A 23384-nucleotide genomic window follows, 5' to 3' on the forward strand; every position below is an offset into this window, starting at 1 on the left:
GAGACAATCTGGGTGCTTCATTCTAAAATGGTAGACATAGAAATAAATGCACTGTAAAACAAAAGCGTAGAAGAGCACTGACCAGAAAAGGTCATAGAGTAGATGCTACCAAGGGCACGAAGAGTCTCCACACATCTTTATGGCACTCTCTTTAAGGGAAAACATTTCCACTTTTTTCTCTTTTACCATTAAAATACTGCTGATATGTTCCTAAGAGAACTGTTTCTCCTAGTACAAATGAATGTAAATATGTTATGTAAAAGTGTATATGCTCTAATGCAATAGGTTTTATATAAAGGGGGAGATAAATACAATAAATATACTGAGTGTGTCAATAATCTGGTGCAATGTGCACAAAAAACTGGCTTACATGATTTGCTCCACACTTGAATTTATTTCAGATGCTTTTTACACTATGGCTTATTAAACAAGGGACATATCTTACTAGGAAAGAAGTGTAGCTTCGCTGAATGGAGATGGGACTTGAATGTAAGGCACAATTTTGCCCCACAATTTGCGTAAAGCAAGCTAGTTAATAGATTTTATAAACAGACTAGACAGTGTAAAAATGCACCATATTTTTAAACTACTCAAGCCACTGTAATGGATCTGGCACATTTTTAGACAGTATATTCTTGGTTACACTCATCAGATTGGACAGTTTACAGTTATCTGCCCCACTATGTTTTTGGTGAAAACTTTTGGCAGGTTGTGATGCACAACCCTTGTCAGAGTCACTGGGAAGAAAAGAAAAGATGGTAGTTCCCCTGGCTGCTAGTTTGAAGAAGAAGGAGATGCTAATGCCAGTATAGGCCCAGAAAAAGCCTGATGCTAAAACCCAATGATGGTAGGGGGGAGGTAGAAGGAGATTATGTGGTGCCTGTGTTTGGAGAGTAAAGACTAGCTTGTCTGGTTCAATTCCATAGAAGAGCTACTATGGCACACATTGCTGTCAAATGTAATGCTGGATATCATTAAAATGTACAAATGTCCACAAAAAACATGTCTATAATAGGCCTATGAGTATCATAGCTGCGCCATGAAGAATGATGACCTAGTTTTATAAATGACTGTTGCCTTTACATGATGCTGGCAGCTGTTTGTGTGTATGTGTGTGCACGCATTGCTTACCTGGGACACCAGACTGCCCTGTTGGAGAATGAAACCAGCACTGGCAAGTCTATAAAGCTTGTGCTGTCTCAGGCGCTTGGACTGAATATGCAGAGCTATCACAAATATGCAGCAAAATAACAAATGCGTTATATGCAGATTTTGCTGTAGATTTTAACCTGGATCTCATCCTTATACACAGAAAGTGGTGAAATCAATCATAAATCTACAAAATAATAAGCAACCGTGGCTGCAAATCTGCAGATACTACACAGCACTTTCAGATGTCTTGGGGGACCCACACAGTTATTAGGCTTAAGTTACATGTTTTTATGATATGGCTGATCTGTGTATAAACAATAATTGCAGAAATGTTACATTTAGGATGATATTGTTACCATAAAAAGACACAATGCTTCTGGTAATGATACTGGAATATCATTGTTTAGAGGCCACACAGGTACCTAAAATGATAATATTGTGATTTTTGCAATGATGGCTTAAGTAACATCTTTGTAGCACAATGTACACTGAACTCCGAACAACAAGATCCAAAGTAATGAGAAGATTAATTATTTCTGCTGCCGCTGCTGTGACTCATCTTATGGCTGTTCCAGGTGGAGCCACTCATGAGATGCATAAGGATTATTAGTGCATCTCCATCTAGATAATGTGCCGCAGGCAATGGATACATTTGGAAACACAGCAATTGTCTCACTGCATGATTCTATTGAACTTTTTCCTTGTACACAATCATATTTATAAATATAAAAGCAGATTGTTTAGTGTTTTATGTTGAATTTTGCATGGAGATTTTTAAGCACAAAGTATAGGAGAAAGTTAGACCAGTTACTTTTTACAATTGGTTAAACCCAAAAATTTAGTTTAAAGCAAAAGTGGTATAACATCTTGTTTTAAATATCCCAGGTTAAAAGCAAATATATATTGTATAAAGTATTGCATCTTGAATTGAATCTTAAGAATATGATGCAACAAGATAATTAAAAGAAAACAGCTGCTGCTGTATCCCTGCCGGACCCACGCCGCACTCCATTTATTTGAATGGGCCAGATGGAGTAAGATAGTGACTCCGGTCAGCTGATTTTTGGACTGTATCAAGTTTTTTCGTCAGACAGAAAACTGTGGTCTGCCGTGTTTTTTATTCCGGCAACAAAACTAATACGGTTCAAAAATGAGCCGACTGGAGTAACTATCTGACTCCATCTGGCTCATTTAAATGAATGGGGTGCAGGGGGGTCCGGCAAGATAGGGCAATGGCCATTTTGTTAATTATCCTGCTGGGTCAGGCTATGGAATCCTCAAAACATGGTGTGAATACATCTTTACCTAGAAGATTTGCTTGTAGAGGAGAACACCTCTATATATCTGGAGTCGAACAGAACAGAATTTAACAAAAACAATCCTCTATTTGTCTTCATATGTAATGGGAGGCATACAGAGGCATCGACACAAAACAGAGCTTTAAAGGAAATCTGTCACCAGTGTCACCTGCACTAACCTGTCAGTACGGACAGGTAGTGCAGGTGACATTGATGACAATGATTCTTACCTGGTCCATGTTGTGTTTTTTTTTGGCAATCTTCTTTGGTATCTTCAGCTCCGGACCTGACTTGAAGCATTGGCGGAGCTTAGTGATGTCACTGCTGCTATTTGCTAGCAGCAACACCCAGCAAAGAACAGCAGTGGTGATGTCACTAAGCTCCGCCCATGCTCCAAGTCGGTCTGGAGCTGAAGATACCAAAGAGGATAGCCAAAGAACCACAGCACAGTATGGGACCAGGTAGGCATCTTTGGCATCAGGGTCACCTGCACCACCTGTCTGTATTAACAGGTTAGTACAGGTGACACTGATGACAGATTTCCTTTAACACAGCCATATGCAACAGTGACTTAGTGTTCAGTATCAACTGCCCTCCTTACAAGTGCTTAGCTACAGCTCTCTTGCTGTAGAAGTACGTATACCATTATGGATAGTTTTAGGAACACTGTTCTTGATTCTATTGCCATTATTATAAGTAATAATACAATTATTATTTATACAGCAGATAGAAAGAAGCTCTGGTCACTATAGTACTCTCACACACACACACACACACACACACACACATATTGGGCTATTCACCCTCATAGACAGGTCTTCAGAATTAAGAGTTTCCATCAGCTGCAACTCGGTGGCTGAAACACCTTCTGTGAGTAAAATATCACAAACAGCAATATTATGTAATAAACTATTATACCAATGGCTTTTTTGGTAAGAGAACTGGAAAAGAGTAAGAGCTAAGAATTTGACAGAAGGTATGTCTGCCAATAACTTAGAAGAGTACAGCACTTTGTATAAATAGACCGAGGAGTCACTTAGAATATTTTGTCACAGCCCTGTTAAGACCCTTGTAAATAAATTATATTTAAAACTAATATTCATTGATATGCATTAAAATTTAAACAAATTGAGATATGCACTCGTGTTCACCCAAATAAATCAAATAATAATTTTGAGGTAATGGACCACCAATCAATAATACCTGCTTTATCAAACAGCAGATAAAGTTAATATCAACAATAGTAATGTATGTGGTGAAAACATGGTATACCACCGTCCCCCAGGCTACATGGACAGAGGGAATATCACACTTCAATTCCTCAGTTGCCAATACATAGGTAGCGTGATACAGTTATTAACAACACAACGCCCTAATGTGCAGACAACTCTGTATAATTCTTGGCAACACAGGGTTAAGCTCACCATTTATTCAGGTATAATCAATCCAAAATCACCTCATGTGCAGAACAAAAGTGAAAAAGGAATGTTTAAAATCTACATTGCAGTTCATGATCTATTAGTTCTGACGTGTTTCTCCCCTCAATGACGGGGTTTATCAAGCAACATTTGTAGGAATAGTCCATTAGATAAGGATTGGTGTCAGGAGTATTAGCTAGCTCACAATGAGCATCAGTCTGCCTCACTCCTACAGGTTTTATGGGATATCGATAGCAGCGCCTGGTATGCGCCCCCAGTCGACTGTAGGTCCGCACAGCTGTGAGCTAGCTAATACTCCTGACACCAATCCTTATCTAATGGACTATTCCTACAAATACTCCTTGATAAACCCAGTCATTGAGGGGAGAAACGTGTCGGAACTAATGGATCATGAACTGTAATGTAGATTTTAAACATTCCTTTTTCCCTTTTGTTCTGCACAAGGTGATTTTGGATTGATTATACCTGAATAAATGGTGATTACTTGCCTACTGAGGAAGGGGTCATTTTTAGCCCCCTGAAACACGTCTAGGCGCTAAACTCAATCTGAATAGAGCAATACAGGAACACACTGCCAACTATCCTGAAGCCGTTATAAAAGAAAAGAAGTAGGCCAATTACTGCACCTGGTCTTCTAAACCAACAGTCTTACTCACCAGGTGCACCTGCAGCCTGCTGCATGTACCACAAGTATCCTGCCTTAAAGATCCAAGCAAGGGTCCTGTCACGCTGGTACGGGCACACTAACAACACGGACCCCGCACAGAGGAGTCTCATGCCAGAGCTCCGCAACTAACAGGCTCGTGAGGATCAGCATATGAAACATCTACCGGTAACCCTGCAATGACCGCAAGACCTGATACCATCGGCCCCTCGCAGTATGGGACCAGCGGCCTGAGACACGGTGAGAACCAACCTACATCTATGCAGAGACTTTGGACAGTCTCATTTAAATAGTGCAGAGACTACCATTGTGCATAACAAGTAAATGCCGGAGTAACAGCTGCTTTCCGGATTATCTGCATTTCTTAACAACTAATATTGCAAATTATCTTAAATTTGGCAGTGCCACATACATCTTTACTATATTGCCATTAGGGCCCTATGGCAGACTAACTACAATTCATTGCCAGTATTGCTCTAACACTTGTTTTATGCTTATGTGTTCTCATTTCAATTTTATTTTAATAAATTTACCTACATTTTGTTCAAACGAACTGTTTCCAATTTTTTCTTCATTGTGTGCCCACTAGGGCAGTACCCTTGAGGAGTGGTCAATTTTTTGAGTATATTTTTGTAAATTTGGATCGGTGGGGATCGATCTTTTGGCCGCGTTTAACCTCGGATACTTTGGTTGTGATCTGCACACATTTAGTTTTTTGTGTCCAAATTTATAAATTACTTCTATTAAAAAATCTTAATCTTATCAGCTGCTGTATACTACAGAGGAAGTTAAGTTGCTTTCTGTCTGACCACAGTGCTCTCTGCTGACACCTCTGTCCATGTCAGGAATATCCAGAGTAGAAGCAAATCCCCATAGCAAACCTCTCCTGCTCTGGGCAGTTCCTGACATGGACAGAGGTGTCAGCAGAGAGCACTGTGGTCAGAAAGAAAAAAATTACTCAACTTCCTCTGTAATATACAGCAACTGATAAGTACTGGAAGGGTTAAGATTTTTAATAGAAGTAATTAACACATCTGTTTAACATTCTGGCACTAGTTGATTTAAAAATAAAATGTTTTCCACCCGTGTACCCCTTTAAGCAAAAACTAGGCTCTTCTGTCCATATTGTACTGTCCAGCAACAAATGAAGTTTTCATATAATTTTTTGCTATATTGTTCCTTTCTTCTTCTTCTATGCATGGTACAGGGTAGATAAGTGTTCTGGTTTCTGGCATAATGTGGAAGGGTTAAAGGGATTAGGGAAATGCAATATTCACAATTTTCTTACATAAAGCAGAGATTTATCTGCAGAACTTCTTTTTAAAATGTGCTGTTCGAATTCTCTGGCTTGAACATCAGTTTTATTTCTTAACAGGATAAGACAGACATTTCTAGCACAACAGAAATCTCTGTGGCAAGCATTTTCTTACACACTCAATTTGTAGTTTGTCAGGTTCTACTCTGCTGACAGAGGAGACCAGCATTCTGAAGCGGTGACATTTATCATTAAAATTATGTATGGGTTGCCCTATTAATGTAAAGACGATGACATTGACTGTCTTTATTTATGAAAAGTAAAAAGGAATAGATGGCTTGCTACTGATTCAGTTTATTTTGTTATTAATGACTCTATGGATTAGTTCAATTATATTTTTTACTGCCTGACAAATGTGTGGCAATAATTAGGAACCTAAATGAAGCAGAACTGAAGCTCACTTAACTGATGAGCTATTAATCTGATGACATCTCCTACATCCAAAATGATGTAAGTAATTGCTGAAAAACATCCCAATATTGTCTCCGACATTCACACAGAGAGTACACGGAAGAAGGTTTAAAAGGCATTGTCATGATAGGCAAGAATTCTTGATAGACAGGGCCAGAGCTGAAATCCTCTGTATAATTGCTATTATTTACATCAAGGTTTATGTTTGTATCTTCTGTTTTGTGTGTTTAACCCTCGTAGTACACATGACTGTCATTGTTTCCATTCATAACAGTAGCATGACAGTTATTTCAGATCAATTTTTGAGTTGGTTCCAAAGATTCCTGATGGATTGCATTAACTTATACTGGGGCATGTCAGGTTTCCATCGAGGTACTGTTGAAAGCAGACTATATTATTCTTGCTGTCAAAAATAACAAAACCCCTGACAGAGAGGTAAAAACCCTGCATAACACCATGACATTACAAAGTGATTGTGATATTGATAGTAACGATGATTGATATTCATGATGAGGTCACCAGTTTGCTTCGATAGGCTCTTTGTAATGGCTCATAAGATTTATATAAATGTCTTGTGGAAAGAGTTGCTTCTCTTTCTTTAAATGCCATTTTTATAACTGCAAATTACCATGGGAACCTATAAGTAAAATGGGCAGCCATAGCCATCAATTCTTTCATCATGTTCATACCACTTAATGGAGTACTCCGCTGCTCAGCGTTTGGAACAAACTGTTCCGAATGCTGGAGCCAGTGATGGGAGCTCGTGATGTCATTGCCCTGCCCCCTCATGATGTCACGCCCTGCCCCCTCAATGCAAGTCTATGAAGTACAACAAATATTTGAAGAGACAATGTAGTATACTAGAGAACTTGAATGAACGTATTGTTTTATAGCAAGATTAGCCACCTTAAATCTTGTACACTAAAATGATATAAGATTATTGGAAGATTTCCATGGGCAATGAAATTTAGAAGAAAACTGATGGATTGACATCAACCTATCACTGTCAAATCTTAAAGATCCAGAGCAGATTTTTGAGAGATTAATTTCCTGTTTGGCTACATATTTCACAACCTTATACTGTATTTTACTTTTTTTTTTTTTCTATTATAAACCACTGTTAGAATTATTTCATATCATTTGAAGGATTTCTGAAGGCATCACAGGTTCTCAAAGTTTATTTTATTGATGGGGCTCCTATATAAATGTCACTTCTACCAATTGGGTTTATGTAGGCACATTTAATAAACAATTTTGAGTATATCTAAAAGGGTTTTACGCCTTAAAGCAAATCAAGATATCAAACCAAACTAAACAACTAAACATTTTGTGATTTTACATATCATTGCTTGTAGTCCCAGAATGGTTACCATTTTTTATTTCTTATTTTTTTTTACACAAGAATATCTGTCCTGGTCATGTGATGATCACATAGGTACATTACCTTTAACAATTACAGTTATATAAGTTGTGTAACAAGCCAAGCACCCCAGTGATTATGAGATAAACAGGATAGAATTTTTTTGCCGCCAGAATAATAAGAGTTCCAGTTCAATGACTATAGGCATAGATCTTGAAAACTGTGGGATTTTGTTATGCAGAAGGTACACACGTTGTTTATAAAATGTGTACTTATAACTTATGCACAACTAGCATATTAACTTTATTAGTTGATATAAATGTTTATCTATTGTTTTTACAGCATACACATATTTTTAATATTACTATGATACAGTATTACATCAATCCCCATCAGGGTACACAATCTAATTTTTCAATCTCCAGTACCTATATGGGACAATTTAAAGTATTTTTTTTTGTGGATGGGAGATTAGTACCAGATCATGGGGATCTGACCTGATCTGGTATCCCCCCCCCTGCAATCGCAGTAGGGCGACCACAGCATGCCCCCTCCCTATGCATATCTATGGAATGCCAGAAATACAAAATCCGTGCATCTCCGGCTCTCCCACGGAGATGCATGTTGGCAGCATGTTGGCCACAGCTTCACGCTGTGGTCCACACGCTCCATTCATGCAGAGAGATGGCATGTCGGGTGGAAGATTGCGGGGTGTCCCAGCGGTCGGACCCATTGTGATCTGACACTTATCCTCTATCCTGCAGATAGGGGATACGCTTTTTGATACTTGATAACTCCTTTAATTATAAGTATATTTTTGGAGTGTGGAATCAAACTAAAACACTAGCTCTATGCACAAATGTTGCCTTTGATCTTAATAGAAAGTAGGACCCCAACAGTTCTACCACAAAGCCACATCCATTACCTATAAAGCCAAAAAGGGAACTTCGGAGGAAAAAAAAATCAACTGGTGCCAGAAAGTTATACAGATTTGTAAATGACTTCTATTTAAACATTTTAAGTTGTGTAGTTCTTTCCATTCTGACCACAATGCTCTCTACTGCCACCTCTGTCTGTGTCAGGAACTGTCCAGTGCAAGAAATGTTTGCCATGGATTTGCTCCTGCTATGGACAGCTCCTGACACAGACAGAGGCGTCAGCAGAGAGCACTGTGGTCAGACTGGAAAGAACAACACAACTTCCTGTGGAGCATACAGCAGCTGAAAAGTACTAGAAGGTTTAATATATTTTTATAGAAACCAGTTACAAATCTGTTTAACTTTCTGGTGCCAGTTGAATTGAAAACTATTTTATACTCCGGAGTACACCTTTAATACATCATAATGCTTTTATTAAAACGTTCCAAAACGTTCAACTTTTACATTCTAAAGTGATTCGATTAATATTTCGGTCTTGTTTTCCTTTAGACGCACATCACGGGTGAAACCTGCAGTTAATCTATTAACTGTAATCTTCAGTCAAAAGACCAATTCCATTTGGAGGACAGTTTGAGCGAGAGCGATTCCTAATTCTTTTTTTTGTGATTAAAAGCAAACACTTTGAAATATCGGAGGATTTACTGCCCTGTTTTCTAAGGTGTAAGACATTGAATGTAAAATCAATTACTGTGGTCAAGGCAGATGAGTCCTAATGCATGCATAATCCATTCTGTGGGCAATGGGAAGACAACATTTCTTTGTGTGTCCAAATGATAAATAAATCTGCTTTGTTTTATTCTGTGTAATGAGCATGTATTGTTTGCTAGATGCACTTAATGAAGAAAAGTCTGATTTTTTTTATGTTTTGGTCTAATAACTCTTCTACTGACTGAGGCTAAAAGGCAGAACAGTTTATTTCATCCTTAAAATGTCATCAGTATCGCCTCAAATTTACTAGTCGTTCCTGGTTGCGTGTTGGGGGTATTTTCTCCATGTCTTTAATATGTACTACATGTAAGATATATTTTACATTTCAGAGTAGCCTACAGTATCAATTACAGTACCCCGAGCAAGCCTAGTAAACCATGCGTCATGATGAATGACTCTTAGATCAATGTTTTGTACTTATACAGCCTACTTGCAGTCCTGTTCTCTATCACACTGTCACTTTGCCCAGAACACAAGCAGCTTGTACTATTTGTCTGTGTCACTGGTTTATCTCCTCTCCTCTGCGTGATGCTGGAGTGCATCAAAACACACTTGAGGGGAAATTGTTGCTGAAGTGCAAATTGTTCCTGCCCGATCAATACTGATCTTGTTTCTTTAGAGAGGCATCTCCCAAAATAATGGGAAAAGCAGTTCCCTTTTTTTGATATTGATATAAAGATTGAAAATTGTATGTGGTTCAATTTACTGTTATTGAGTGTACATTAAAGGTGCACTCCGGTTGAAAACTTTTTTCCTTTAAATCAACTGGTGCCAGAAAGTTGAACAGATTTGTAAATTACTTGTTACGCCGAGCGCTCCGGGTCCCCGCTCCTCCCCGGAGCGCTCGCTTCACTCCCTCCGCTGCAGCGCTCCGGTCACGTCCTCTGACCCGGGGCGCTGCGATCCTGCTGCCAGCCGGGATGCGATTCGCGATGCGGGTAGCGCCCGCTCGCGATGCGCACCCCGGCTCCCCTACCTGACTCGCTCCCCGTCTGTTCTGTCCCGGCGCGCGCGGCCCCGCTCCCTAGGGCGCGCGCGCGCCGGGTCTCTGCGATTTAAAGGGCCACTGCGCCGCTGATTGGCGCAGTGGTTCCAATTAGGGTTTTCACCTGTGCACTTCCCTATATTACCTCACTTCCCTTGCACTCCCTTGCCGGATCTTGTTGCCTTAGTGCCAGTGAAAGCGTTCCTTGTGTGTTCCTTGCCAGTGTTTCCAGACCTTCTGCCGTTGCCCCTGACTACGATCCTTGCTGCCTGCCCCGACCTTCTGCTACGTCCGACCTTGCTTCTGCCTACTCCCTTGTACCGCGCCTATCTTCAGCAGCCAGAGAGGTGAGCCGTTGCTAGTGGATACGACCTGGTCACTACCGCCGCAGCAAGACCATCCCGCTTTGCGGCGGGCTCTGGTGAAAACCAGTAGTGGCTTAGAACCGGTCCACTAGCACGGTCCACGCCAATCCCTCTCTGGCACAGAGGGTCCACTACCTGCCAGCCGGCATCGTGACATTACTTCTATTAAAAAATCTTAATCCTTTCAGTACATATTAGCTGCTGAATACTACAGAGGAAATTATTTTCTTTTTGGAACACAGTGCTCTCTGCTGACATCTCTATCCATTTCAGGAACTGTCCAGAGAAGTATATGTTTGCTATGGGGATTTTCTCCTACTCTGGACAGTTCCTAAAATGGACAGAGATGTCAGCAGAGAGCACTGTGCTCGTGATTCAGCAGAGAGCTCTGTGTTCCAAAAAGAAAATAATTTCCTCTGTAGTATTCAGCAGCTTATAGGTACTGGATTTTTTAACAGAAGTAATTTACAAATCTGTTTAACTTTCTGCCACCATTTGATTTAAAAAAAAGTTTTCCACTTGAGTACCCTTTAAAAGATAAGGTGAAAAGTATACTGTACTTTGTGGGTGCTGTCCCAAATTTATGATGTAGTAAAAGTTTATCATATACGAGAATGGCTTTGTTTGTCAGAAATCTCATGCAAATATGGAACCAGAGGAAGTATAACATACTAATTGAAAGGTTTTTTTTAGAAGACAATGGTGTGGTGGTGCCTATATCAGTAGTTTTGAGAAATGCTAAATACAAATTTAATATTTAGCAGTTATATACAGTAAACTTACATTGTAGTAAATATGTTCATGAACATGACCATATTATGACTTCAAAGTCATAAAGAGATATAATATGGCACTCACGGAAGTCTTTGGGGCCTTACTGTAAACAACAATAATAATTCTCATAAAGAGGCATGCATGGTCTTTTTGGGAAGATTCCATATGAATCATTCAGAGATTAAACTGTGCAGTAACCCATCAGATGCTGTACTCCAGAGACATTTTACCCTAAATGCATTGCTTCTGGCAGATAATATTATCATATTATGGTACAGTACAGAGGAACACAGAATCCATATGGCACAGGAATGCTGAACCACGGAGGCCTTGTGTGCCTTTGTACAGGATCAGTTTATACGAATGTACATGAGACCAATGTCTGAATAATAGTTATGTTTAAGAAGATTTCTAGTGACAGAGAATAAAAATATAATGACATAAGGTGGTGAGGGCCAAAACACGTCACCTGTGTCCAAACTGACTGTGTACCGAAGTTTCAATTAATAAAGGGCAATGTTTGGCAAGGAGTTGGCGCTGGACATTTTCCTTTGCTTGCTTATACTACATGGTGGAGTCTGCACCAGTAAGGGGGTGAGCTGGAACTTTGTATATATTTTATAATGACATAATGTTATAAACGACAGCTGGAATCAAAATGATCAAAGCATGCCATGCATAGAGCTACAGATAAAAACATCTAAATGCATCGCACTGCCGCCTGATGTGAGAGGATAAGTAATTGTCTGATTTATGTCATGTGGTTTTGTGTTTCAACTTGCAAAGTGATTGTCACAAAATGTCTTCATGCAGAGATGTTGTAATGTGGTGTGAATGACCCTGGGGTCAGGGTATCTGCTAATATGAAGGATTACATTGAACATTGTAAATTGTGGCTATTTTATGTTAATTGTCACGATGCCGGCTGGCAGGTAGTGGATCCCCTGTGCCAGAGAGGGATGGCGAGGACCGCGCTAGTGGACCGGTTCTAAGCCACTACAGGTTTTCACCAGAGCCCGCCGCAAAGCGGGATGGTCTTGCTGCGGCGGTAGTGACCAGGTCGTATCCACTAGCAACGGCTTACCTCTCTGGCTGCTGAAGATGCTGAAGATAGGCGCGGTACAATGGAGTAGGCAGAAGCAAGGTCGGACGTAGCAGAAGGTCGGGGGCAGGCGGCAAGGATCGTAGTCAGGGGCAACGGCAGGAGGTCAGGAACACGGACTAGGAACAGACTAGGGAACGCTTTCACTAGGCACTAAGGCAACAAGATCCGGCAAGGGAGTGCAAGGGAAGTGAGGTAATATAGGGAAGTGCACAGGTGATTACCCTAATTGGAACCACTGCGCCAATCAGCGGCGCAGTGGCCCTTTAAATCGCAGAGACCCGGCGCGCGCGCGCCCTAGGGAGCGGGGCCGCGCGCGCCGGGACAGAACAGACGGGGAGCGAGTCAGGTAGGGGAGCCGGGGTGCGCATCGCGAGCGGGCGCTACCCGCATCGCGAATCGCATCCCGGCTGGCAGCGGGATCGCAGCGCCCCGGGTCAGAGGACGTGACCGGAGCGCTGCAGCAGAGAGAGAGAAGCGAGCGCTCCGGGGAGGAGCGGGGACCCGGAGCGCTCGGCGTAACAGTACCCCCCCCCTTGGGTCTCCCCCTCTTCTTGGGGCCAAAGAACCTGAGGAAAAAAAACTCAATTTTTCCGTGATGAGGTCCGATGCAAATTAGGAGGGGTTCTGTGTGGAAACGTACGAGACAGTCCAATCTTTTATTGTAACAACAATAGATGTAGAGGGGTCTGGCGAGACTGGTCACAGGAACGTAGAACCTGTTGATGAGAGAGGCCAAAAAAAATTTTCCTGCAGATCCGGAATCCAAGAAGAGCATAGTAGAGAAGGAGAAGGTAGAGGCAGATATCCGCACAGGCACAGTAAGGCGTGGAGAAGCAGAGTTGACATCAAGAACTGTGTCACCTTTGTGCGGAGTCAGCGTACGTCTTTCCAGGCGGGGAGGACGGATAGGACAATCCTTCAGGAAGTGTTCGGTACCGGCATAGTACAGGCAAAGATTCTCCATGCGGCGTCGTGTCCTCTCTTGAGGTGTCAAGCAAGACCGGTCAACTTGCATAGCCTCCGCGGCGGGAAGCACAGGAACAGATTGCAGAGGACCAGAGGAGAGAGGAGCCGGAGAGAAAAAACGCTTCGTGCGAACAAAGTCCATATCCAGGCGGAGCTCCAGACGCCATCCGGAAGAACGCATGTCAATGCGAGTGGCTAGATGAATGAGTTCATGTAGGTCAGCAGGAGTCTATCGTGCGGCCAGAACATCTTTAATGTTGCTGGATAGGCCTTTTTTAAAGGTCGCGCAGAGAATCTCACTATTCCAGGACAACTTGTAAGCAAGAGCACGGAACTGAATGGCGTACTCGCCAACGGAAGAAACACCCTGGGCCAGGTTCAGCAGGGCAATCTCGGCTGAAGAAGCTCGGGCAGGTTCCTCAAAGACACTTCGAATTTCCGAGAAGAAGGAGTGTACAGAGGCAGTGACGGGGTCATTGCGGTCCCAGAGCGGTGCGGCCCATGACAGGGCTTTTCCAGACAGAAGGCAGAACACGAAAGCCACCTTAGACCTTTCAGTAGGAAACTGGTCCGACATCATCTCCAAGTGCTGGGAACATTGCGAAAGAAAGCCACGGCAATACTTAGAGTCCCCATTAAATTTGTCCGGCAAGGACAGGCGGAGGCTAGGAGTGGCCACTCGCTGCGGAGGAGGTGCAGGAGCTGGCGGAGGAGAAGATTGCTGGAGAAGTTGCGACTGAAGTTGGCGCACAATGGTGGACACTTCCGACAGCTGGTGGGTTAGAAGGGCGACCTGTCGGGCGATATCAGAGACAACTGGCAGGGGAACCTCAGCGGGATCCATGGCCGGATCTACTGTCACGATGCCGGCTGGCAGGTAGTGGATCCCCTGTGCCAGAGAGGGATGGCGAGGACCGCGCTAGTGGACCGGTTCTAAGCCACTACAGGTTTTCACCAGAGCCCGCCGCAAAGCGGGATGGTCTTGCTGCGGCGGTAGTGACCAGGTCGTATCCACTAGCAACGGCTTACCTCTCTGGCTGCTGAAGATGCTGAAGATAGGCGCGGTACAATGGAGTAGGCAGAAGCAAGGTCGGACGTAGCAGAAGGTCGGGGGCAGGCGGCAAGGATCGTAGTCAGGGGCAACGGCAGGAGGTCAGGAACACGGACTAGGAACAGACTAGGGAACGCTTTCACTAGGCACTAAGGCAACAAGATCCGGCAAGGGAGTGCAAGGGAAGTGAGGTAATATAGGGAAGTGCACAGGTGATTACCCTAATTGGAACCACTGCGCCAATCAGCGGCGCAGTGGCCCTTTAAATCGCAGAGACCCGGCGCGCGCGCGCCCTAGGGAGCGGGGCCGCGCGCGCCGGGACAGAACAGACGGGGAGCGAGTCAGGTAGGGGAGCCGGGGTGCGCATCGCGAGCGGGCGCTACCCGCATCGCGAATCGCATCCCGGCTGGCAGCGGGATCGCAGCGCCCCGGGTCAGAGGACGTGACCGGAGCGCTGCAGCAGAGAGAGAGAAGCGAGCGCTCCGGGGAGGAGCGGGGACCCGGAGCGCTCGGCGTAACATTAATTCTGCAATCATGAGGTTTTCTAAATAAGAAGATACCTATGGAGGGACAAAGGGAAATACAGAGCTGGGTGCTAGATATAGTGAGAGTACACTATTCTACTAGTATACTTTGATGTTGCAAACAAATACCTGGTATGGTAAGTAAACCACTTTGTTATTTTAAATGCAGTCCAGCCTCATTTTAAAAATATCCCCTGCACGGGCAATCCCTTTAAAATGTTACACATTCGTTATAATAAATCTGCCCCTACAGGTAGAAAACTATTACTGGATAGTATCAACATCAAGTAAGAACAATCTCTGCAGCTTAATATACACACAGCAGTTATCATGGGGTTTATTTCAAACAGACAGTACACAATACTAATAATATAGTGTGGACCCATTCTATGTTTCGTAAAATTTCATTTTCTTCAAATGTTATTTGGGCGGGGGTTGCATGTGCTTTGATCAGTAAAGAGGTAATGAGAGCCTGAGAAAGTCTGGACTTTATACCTGGAAGTTGAGCCAGTCTGCCTGCTAAAGATGATCTACACTGTCCCTGAAAGGTAAATCAAAGCTTTCCTCTAATCTCATCACTCATTAGGCTCAGGGAAGCTGTCTCTTGTGTAAATACCAGTGTACCTACTGTTCTATGTTCACACCCTGCACTGTAATCTTACCCTTTTCTTTGGTTTCTCAGTGACAGTTCAATGTTTAATGTAAACCCCTCCTTGATATGCTGCTGTTTTTTTTTTTTTTTTCTTTTGGTTCACATAGGCCCAGATTTATCAAAGAATGTCTATGGTAGAGCTATTTTCCCACGTTTATTTGGGTGGTGGGTTTCACTAGCGTGCATCTTATTTATCAAGAAGGTGCAGCAGGATGATGAATTTTGCGCAGCTCTGCTGTGGTGGGAAAAGCTCTACCACATACACTTTTTCTAGACGCTTGTGAGGGAGGGAAGTAAACACTTTCCTGGGTCCTGAATTTGGCAGGTTAGATGTTTTTATTTACTTTCACAGAGCTGCCGGGACATTTTTACTTGTATTTTAGACGCTACAATCAAATTTCATTGCGGTGTCTAAGGGGTTAAATCTGGACATCACTGTGATCGGTGATGTCTGGCATTAGAGATGGGTCTAGTGGCAGATAACCACCAGGACCACCCAGCTATGACCTGCGCTCAGCTCCTGAGTGCGTGTCATAGAAGGGGAGTGAGACGCTGCCGTCCACAAGAGGTTAAAGGTTGAATTGTGGAAGGTAGAAGTGATTCTCATGCCTACTGGTAGGTGGTGTAGCTTTGCGCCTAAAAAAGTACCTTTGCGCACAAAATAGCGACTTTTGACAAAAGTCGCAAATGATAAATACATGACCACTGCATGGTCAAAAAGTTCTAGGGGTAGGCAAAAAGAGTGAAACTGTCTACATCAAAAGGCACATAAAAGTTGCTAAATATGCTGCTTGCACCTGAACTGCGCCAAAACATAGACAAAAAAAATGCTCTAAAAGCAATGATAAATCCGCCCCATAGTACTTTGCAAAGCCAGTACATCAGCAACCATTTTCCCCTCAACATGCCATCTGTGTTAGTGTACTATGTAAATCACCTTATAGCACAATTCTAACTAAGTCCACTGCTTTTTCACCAGCATTACGTTATGGCATAGTAGAGGGGCATATGTGCTGTGCTGTGATTGGCCAGAAAAGTAAGGAGAGGCAGCAACTGTGTGTGTACTACAGAAACAGCTGAGCTCTGGTCCCAGGCCCTGAAATAGAGAGAATGAGAAATATCTGTGTACCATTGACTCTCAGCCAGTGAAGGCACTCAAATCACTTTGTCACCACACTGAAGGATTTATGTAACCAAACCAGGCAGGTTTTGAACATCTTTTGAAATAGTAATGCTGTAAAGGAGTTGTCCTCTGATCACAAACCCCATCCATATCACCCTTTCATTAACCAGAGCAGGGTGCACCACTGCATAGAACCTATTCACATGTACAGTATACTGCACATATTTGATGTGCATTATTTGAAGCTACAGATTTGATGCTGTATTCAACTATTTACTAAACACTGAAATCCTGAACATCAATTAAGTGCAGGATACTGTATGTGTGAATACACCATTACACTTTCCATGACTATGTGTTATATAGTAGCCTATTAATTTGAATGGGAACCCTGTTAGGGTAGGGTCATACGTAGCGTATACGCTGCATATTTTATGCATGCATATTTGATGCTGCTAGCAAAATCTCTGGGTGTTTAATATAACATGCAGCATATATGCTACGTGTAACCCTTCTCTAAAAAAAAAAATTATATTTAGGCTCCAGACACTAAGAGCTGACAGTGGTAGTTTCAGTGCTTGAACCACCTAAGGATCAACTTATTACTAGGATCCTTTAAGAAGCAATTATGTCTGCTGGGCAAGAAAAATATAGGGCAGTAATATACTTCTACAATATAATGGCAGTCTATACAAGATGACTTCAATATGAACACTTCATATTATTATAAAATTATTATTAATAGATTAAGCATGGATATTTTCACTATAATGATATTCCATAGCAAAATAGCCATTTAATGACTATATTCACTACAAAGCGCTCACCAAGTTTGCCATGTACTAGAAATGGAAAAAGTAATTTGTAGAATGATAAGATTGATATTTTCTTCAGCAGCCTTGCTAAATATAAAGCTTTCAGAGGAAGCAAATGAAGAATAGTTAATAAGTGATGGAAGGACAGAGAAAGTCAGTCTATTTTTTATTTAACCTTATGGGGAAAACTTCATTTCATATTTCTTGGTACCTTAACAAGATGTCATTTCCGACATTCATTGTGAAAAAGAGCAAGCACTTTGAAGTAATACCCTTCCAGAGTCACCCAGTACTATTAAAACAATATACCATATATGTACTGAATGAACTGCATCAACTTTTTCCCCCAAAAACATTTACTTAAATGGGCACTATCATTAAAACTAATTTTTCTATAGCACTCCTTATGGTAAATAAAAAATATTTCTAAAAAATGAGGTTTTGTATGTTTCATTTGTCTTTAAAAAAGCTACCACTACGTCTCTCCCTATTTGTCTAAAGCACCCCCCCCCCCCTGTCTCTTGCACAAGCTTTGGACTCCTGCTGGCCTAGCAGGAATCCAAAATTAGGAAATGCAACCTGGAGTGCTGAGGAGGGGGGGGGGGGGGGGAGGGGGATGTGCCTTTCTCTCACTCAGATTGATAAAACTTGGCCAATAAGTGTAGATATGGTATGCAGATAGGGGGACATTTATCAATGTTTGCTTATGTATTCCTTTTTTTAGTAATTTTTTTGTTACAATTTTTTTTTGCTTATGTGTGACTTATTTATCAACTGCTTTCATTCAGCCTGTTGATAAATTCCATTCACTTAAGCACTTTTTCTTTTTTTGCTTTGGTAGTGGCTTTTTCTGCTCCATGTCTGAGCTGGAGTAAATTTAGTAGGTTTTTTCATGCGATGCGACTTTTTTGCGACTTTCGCACGTGATAAATCTGTGAACACTGCAAGTCAAAAATCCCTTTTTGCTTTGGTAAGCAAGATTTTTTTTTTTTGCTTAGGACACTGAACAAGCAAAAAGCCGCAGAAAAAAGAGCGTAGTCGCGCGTGAGACTTTTTTGCGACAATTTTAAGCAAGAAAAACCTACTAAATGCTTTGATAAATGTCCCCCATAGTGAGTGCATAGTGAGAAAAGGAAAACATAAGTAGCATAATATTTTAACAATGGCACCAAATAGTTAAAGGACATCTGTAGTGTAAAATAACTAATCCCCTTGATCTCCTGTAGGGGGCCCCGGCATTCTGCTGGAAGGGGGTGTGTCCATCCCCAGCATGATGCAGCCCCCCCCCCCCAATGTATCCCATAATATATTGGCATTAATATGTTGGCATTTTATTGTTGTTTACAAATTAGTCGGACCAGTACTCAATAATGGGTCTTATATAGTATGCACTTGAGAATATTTGAGCTCTATAGTTTCTACCATGATTTTTAGATTACAACAAGGGAAAAAGCTATAACTCTTTGATTCTGCTGACAATTCCTTCTGTTTTTAACAAAAGTCCCTTGCTTCAGACCTTTTAACCTATCAAAGCCACCAAGGACTGCTTACACAGGCAGAATCAAAGTACACAAGTATAGTATTTTAAAGGAGTCAAATAAAATCATGTACGGACATACTAGTGACACAAAAAAAGACAACAGATTTCTGACTATTCAAACTCACTGAACCCCACTAATACTATAACTAACTCTGATCTGAAAACATGAACTGCTACATTGTTTTGCAGGCTGTATCCACATGGTTGATTATAACAAATGAAAATTTCCACTTCTTGGCAGATTCTCTTTAATTTTGAAATTGCATAGGCTTTTTATCAGTATCTCCAACTCACTCAACAATAGGCTGAGCCTTTTGGGAAATTACATGAAACTATGGAAAGAGAACAAGCCTTCAACCTAAAGTTATCCCCTTCCCTCTCGGGCCATTTTTCATTTTTGCACTTTAGTTTTTTTCTCCTCAACTTCTAAAAATCATAACACTTTCAGTTTTCCACTTACAGACCCATACATGTTACGTCTAGCGCTCCGGGTCCCCGCTCCTCCCCGGAGCGCTCACGGCGTCCTTCTCCCTGCAGCTCCCCGGTCAGCGCTGACCGGGAGCGCTGCTCTGCCATGGCCGTTGGGGATGCGATTCGCACAGCGGGACGCGCCCGCTTGCGAGTCGCATCCCAGGTCACTTACCCGTTCCCGTCTCCTGCGGTCATGTGCTGGCGCGCGCGGCTCCGCTCTCTAGGGCGCGCGCGCGCCAGCTCCCTGAGACTTAAAGGGCCAGTGCACCAATGATTGGTGCCTGGCCCAATTAGCTTAATTGGTTCCCACCTGTTCCCTGCTTATATCTAGTCTCCTCCCTTGCACTCCCTTGCCGGATCTTGTTGCCTTAGTGCCAGTGAAAGCGTTCTTTGTGTGTTTATACCCTGTGTACCAGAACTACTGCTATCTCCCCTGACTACGAACCTTGCTGCCTGCCCCGACCTTCTGCTACGTCCGACCTTGCTTCTGCCTACTCCCTTGTACCGCGCCTATCTTCAGCAGCCAGAGAGGTGAGCCGTTGCTAGTGGATACGACCTGGTCACTACCGCCGCAGCAAGACCATCCCGCTTTGCGGCGGGCTCTGGTGAAAACCAGTAGTGGCTTAGAACCGGTCCACTAGCACGGTCCACGCCAATCCCTCTCTGGCACAGTGGGTCCACTACCTGCCAGCCGGCATCGTGACAGTAGATCCGGCCATGGATCCCGCTGAGGTTCCCCAGCATTCCATCTCTGATCTCACCACGGTGGTCGCCCAGCTATCCCGACAGGTCGCCCATCTAACCCACCGACTGTCGGAAATGTCCACCATTGTGCACCAACTTCAGTCGCAACTGCAGCAGCAATCATCTCCTCCGCCACCTCCTGCACCCCTTCCGCAGCGAGTGGCCGCTCCTAGCCTCCGCCTGTCCTTGCCGGACAAATTTAATGGGGACTCTAAGTTTTGCCGTGGCTTTCTTTCGCAATGTTCCTTGCACTTGGAGATGATGTCGGATCAGTTTCCTACTGAAAGGTCTAGGGTGGCTTTCGTGGTCAGCCTTCTGTCTGGAAAGGCCCTGTCATGGGCCACACCGCTCTGGGACCGCGATGACCCCGTCACTGCCTCTGTACACTCCTTCTTCTCGGAAATTCGAAGCGTCTTTGAGGAACCTGCCCGAGCCTCTTCTGCTGAGACTGCCCTGCTGAACCTGGTCCAGGGTAATTCCTCCGTTGGCGAGTACGCCATACAATTCCGTACTCTTGCTTCTGAACTATCCTGGAATAATGAGGCTCTCTGCGCGACCTTTAAAAAAGGCCTATCCAGCAACATTAAGGATGTTCTGGCCGCACGAGAGACTCCTGCTAACCTGCATGAACTCATTCATCTAGCCACTCGCATTGACATGCGTTTTTCTGAGAGGCATCAAGAGCTCCGCCAGGAAAAGGACTTAGATCTCTGGACACCTCTCCCACAGTCTCCACTGCAATCTGCGCCTAGGCCTCCCGCCGAGGAGGCCATGCAAGTGGATCGGTCTCGCCTGACCCTGGAAGAGAGGAATCGCCGTAAGGAAGAGAATCTTTGTTTGTACTGTGCCAGTACTGAACATTTTCTGGTGGATTGCCCAATCCGTCCTCCACGTCTGGGAAACGCACGCTCGCACTCAGCTCTCGTGGGTGTGGCGTCTCTTGATGCCAAGTCGGCTTCTCCACGTCTCACGGTACCTGTTCGGATTTCCACTTCAGCCAGCTCTCCCCTCTCAGCCGTGGCCTGCCTGGACTCTGGAGCTTCTGGGAATTTTATTCGGGACTCCTTTGTGAATAAATTCCGGATTCCGGTGACCCGTCTTGTCAAGCCACTCCACATTTCCGCGGTCAACGGAGCCAGGGTGGACTGTACCATACGTTTCCGCACGGAGCCCCTTCTTATGAGCATCGGATCTCACCACGAGAGGATTGAACTTTTGGTCCTCCCCAATTGCACCTCGGAAATTCTCCTTGGACTTCCCTGGCTTCAACTTCATTCCCCAACCCTGGATTGGTCCACTGGGGAGATCAAGAGTTGGGGGTCCTCTTGTTCCAAGAACTGTCTAAAACCGGTTCCCAGTAACCCTTGCCGTATCTCTGTGGTTCCTCCTGTATCTGGTCCCCCTAAGGTCATTAAGGACTCTGCCTGCCACAGGAAATGCCCCTCCCCCCCTCCCAGTTCCATCAGGCAAGCTTCTGTGTCCCCTCATGGCCCTCGTCCTGGTGTCACACTGCCCCGTGCCAGGTCCCGCCCTCTGCCCTCTCTCCCCATTCCTACTCCTGCGGTTCTGCCTGCCGTTGAGGAATCCCTCCATCCTTTCCCGGTGTCCTCATCCCAGGGGAGGCAGTTACCCGATAAAGAGAAGGGGAGACCTAAAGGGGGGGGTACTGTTACGTCTAGCGCTCCGGGTCCCCGCTCCTCCCCGGAGCGCTCACGGCGTCCTTCTCCCTGCAGCTCCCCGGTCAGCGCTGACCGGGAGCGCTGCTCTGCCATGGCCGTTGGGGATGCGATTCGCACAGCGGGACGCGCCCGCTTGCGAGTCGCATCCCAGGTCACTTACCCGTTCCCGTCTCCTGCGGTCATGTGCTGGCGCGCGCGGCTCCGCTCTCTAGGGCGCGCGCGCGCCAGCTCCCTGAGACTTAAAGGGCCAGTGCACCAATGATTGGTGCCTGGCCCAATTAGCTTAATTGGTTCCCACCTGTTCCCTGCTTATATCTAGTCTCCTCCCTTGCACTCCCTTGCCGGATCTTGTTGCCTTAGTGCCAGTGAAAGCGTTCTTTGTGTGTTTATACCCTGTGTACCAGAACTACTGCTATCTCCCCTGACTACGAACCTTGCTGCCTGCCCCGACCTTCTGCTACGTCCGACCTTGCTTCTGCCTACTCCCTTGTACCGCGCCTATCTTCAGCAGCCAGAGAGGTGAGCCGTTGCTAGTGGATACGACCTGGTCACTACCGCCGCAGCAAGACCATCCCGCTTTGCGGCGGGCTCTGGTGAAAACCAGTAGTGGCTTAGAACCGGTCCACTAGCACGGTCCACGCCAATCCCTCTCTGGCACAGTGGGTCCACTACCTGCCAGCCGGCATCGTGACAATACAGACTTACAGACCCAGACTTACAGACCCATATGAGGGCTTGTTTTTTGTGCCACCAATGTTACTTTGTAATACCATGGATTTTGGAATTTTTTTACGCTTGCGCCTTTGACCGTGCGGTTTAATAAACATTATATTTTAATAGTTTAGACATTTATGCATGTGGCAACACCACACTTTATTTTTTTACACTTTTTTTTGTCCCCATAGGGGACTATAACATGCAATCTTTAGATTGCATACACTTATCAATGCTTCTCCACAGGAGAGCATTGATCAGTGTTATCAGTACTCCATTGCTTCAGCCTTACAAAACTGTATGAAAGCCTGGAGCACCGATCAGACGGCCGGGAAGAAGGTAAGACACCTCCCCCCGTCCTCTCAGCTGATCGGGATGCTGCAGTTTTGCCGCAGCAGTCCCGATCAGCACACTGAGCTAGCCGGGAACAGGATTAACCGCTATTAGACACCTTGATCAACTTTGATTGTGGTGTCTAAAGGGTTAATGCCGGACATCAGCCCGATCGGCGATGTCCGGCATTAGCCGTGGGTCCTGGTTGCTGATAGCAATCTGTTGAGGGCGCGTAATACAGCGGGAGCTCTCAGTGGA

The 23384-nt window shown here is 44.1% G+C and overlaps 1 protein-coding gene and 1 long non-coding RNA gene across 6 annotated transcripts in view; one reads left to right on the plus strand and one right to left on the minus strand.

Moving 5' to 3' along the window:
- The window catches only part of SYT1 (synaptotagmin 1), a 608991-nt gene that overhangs the window by 562895 nt on the left and 22712 nt on the right, over positions 1-23384 (minus strand). The gene's annotated exons all lie outside the window — the stretch shown is intronic.
- On the plus strand, positions 2806-9195 carry LOC130369178 (uncharacterized). The gene is made up of 3 exons (XR_008892690.1): positions 2806-2911; positions 4549-4793; positions 9067-9195. It is a non-coding gene; the product is annotated as an uncharacterized LOC130369178 (long non-coding RNA).

The sequence above is a fragment of the Hyla sarda genome, chromosome 4 (genome assembly GCF_029499605.1).
Source record: "Hyla sarda isolate aHylSar1 chromosome 4, aHylSar1.hap1, whole genome shotgun sequence".
In the NCBI taxonomy this organism is placed as follows: Eukaryota; Metazoa; Chordata; class Amphibia; order Anura; family Hylidae; genus Hyla; species Hyla sarda.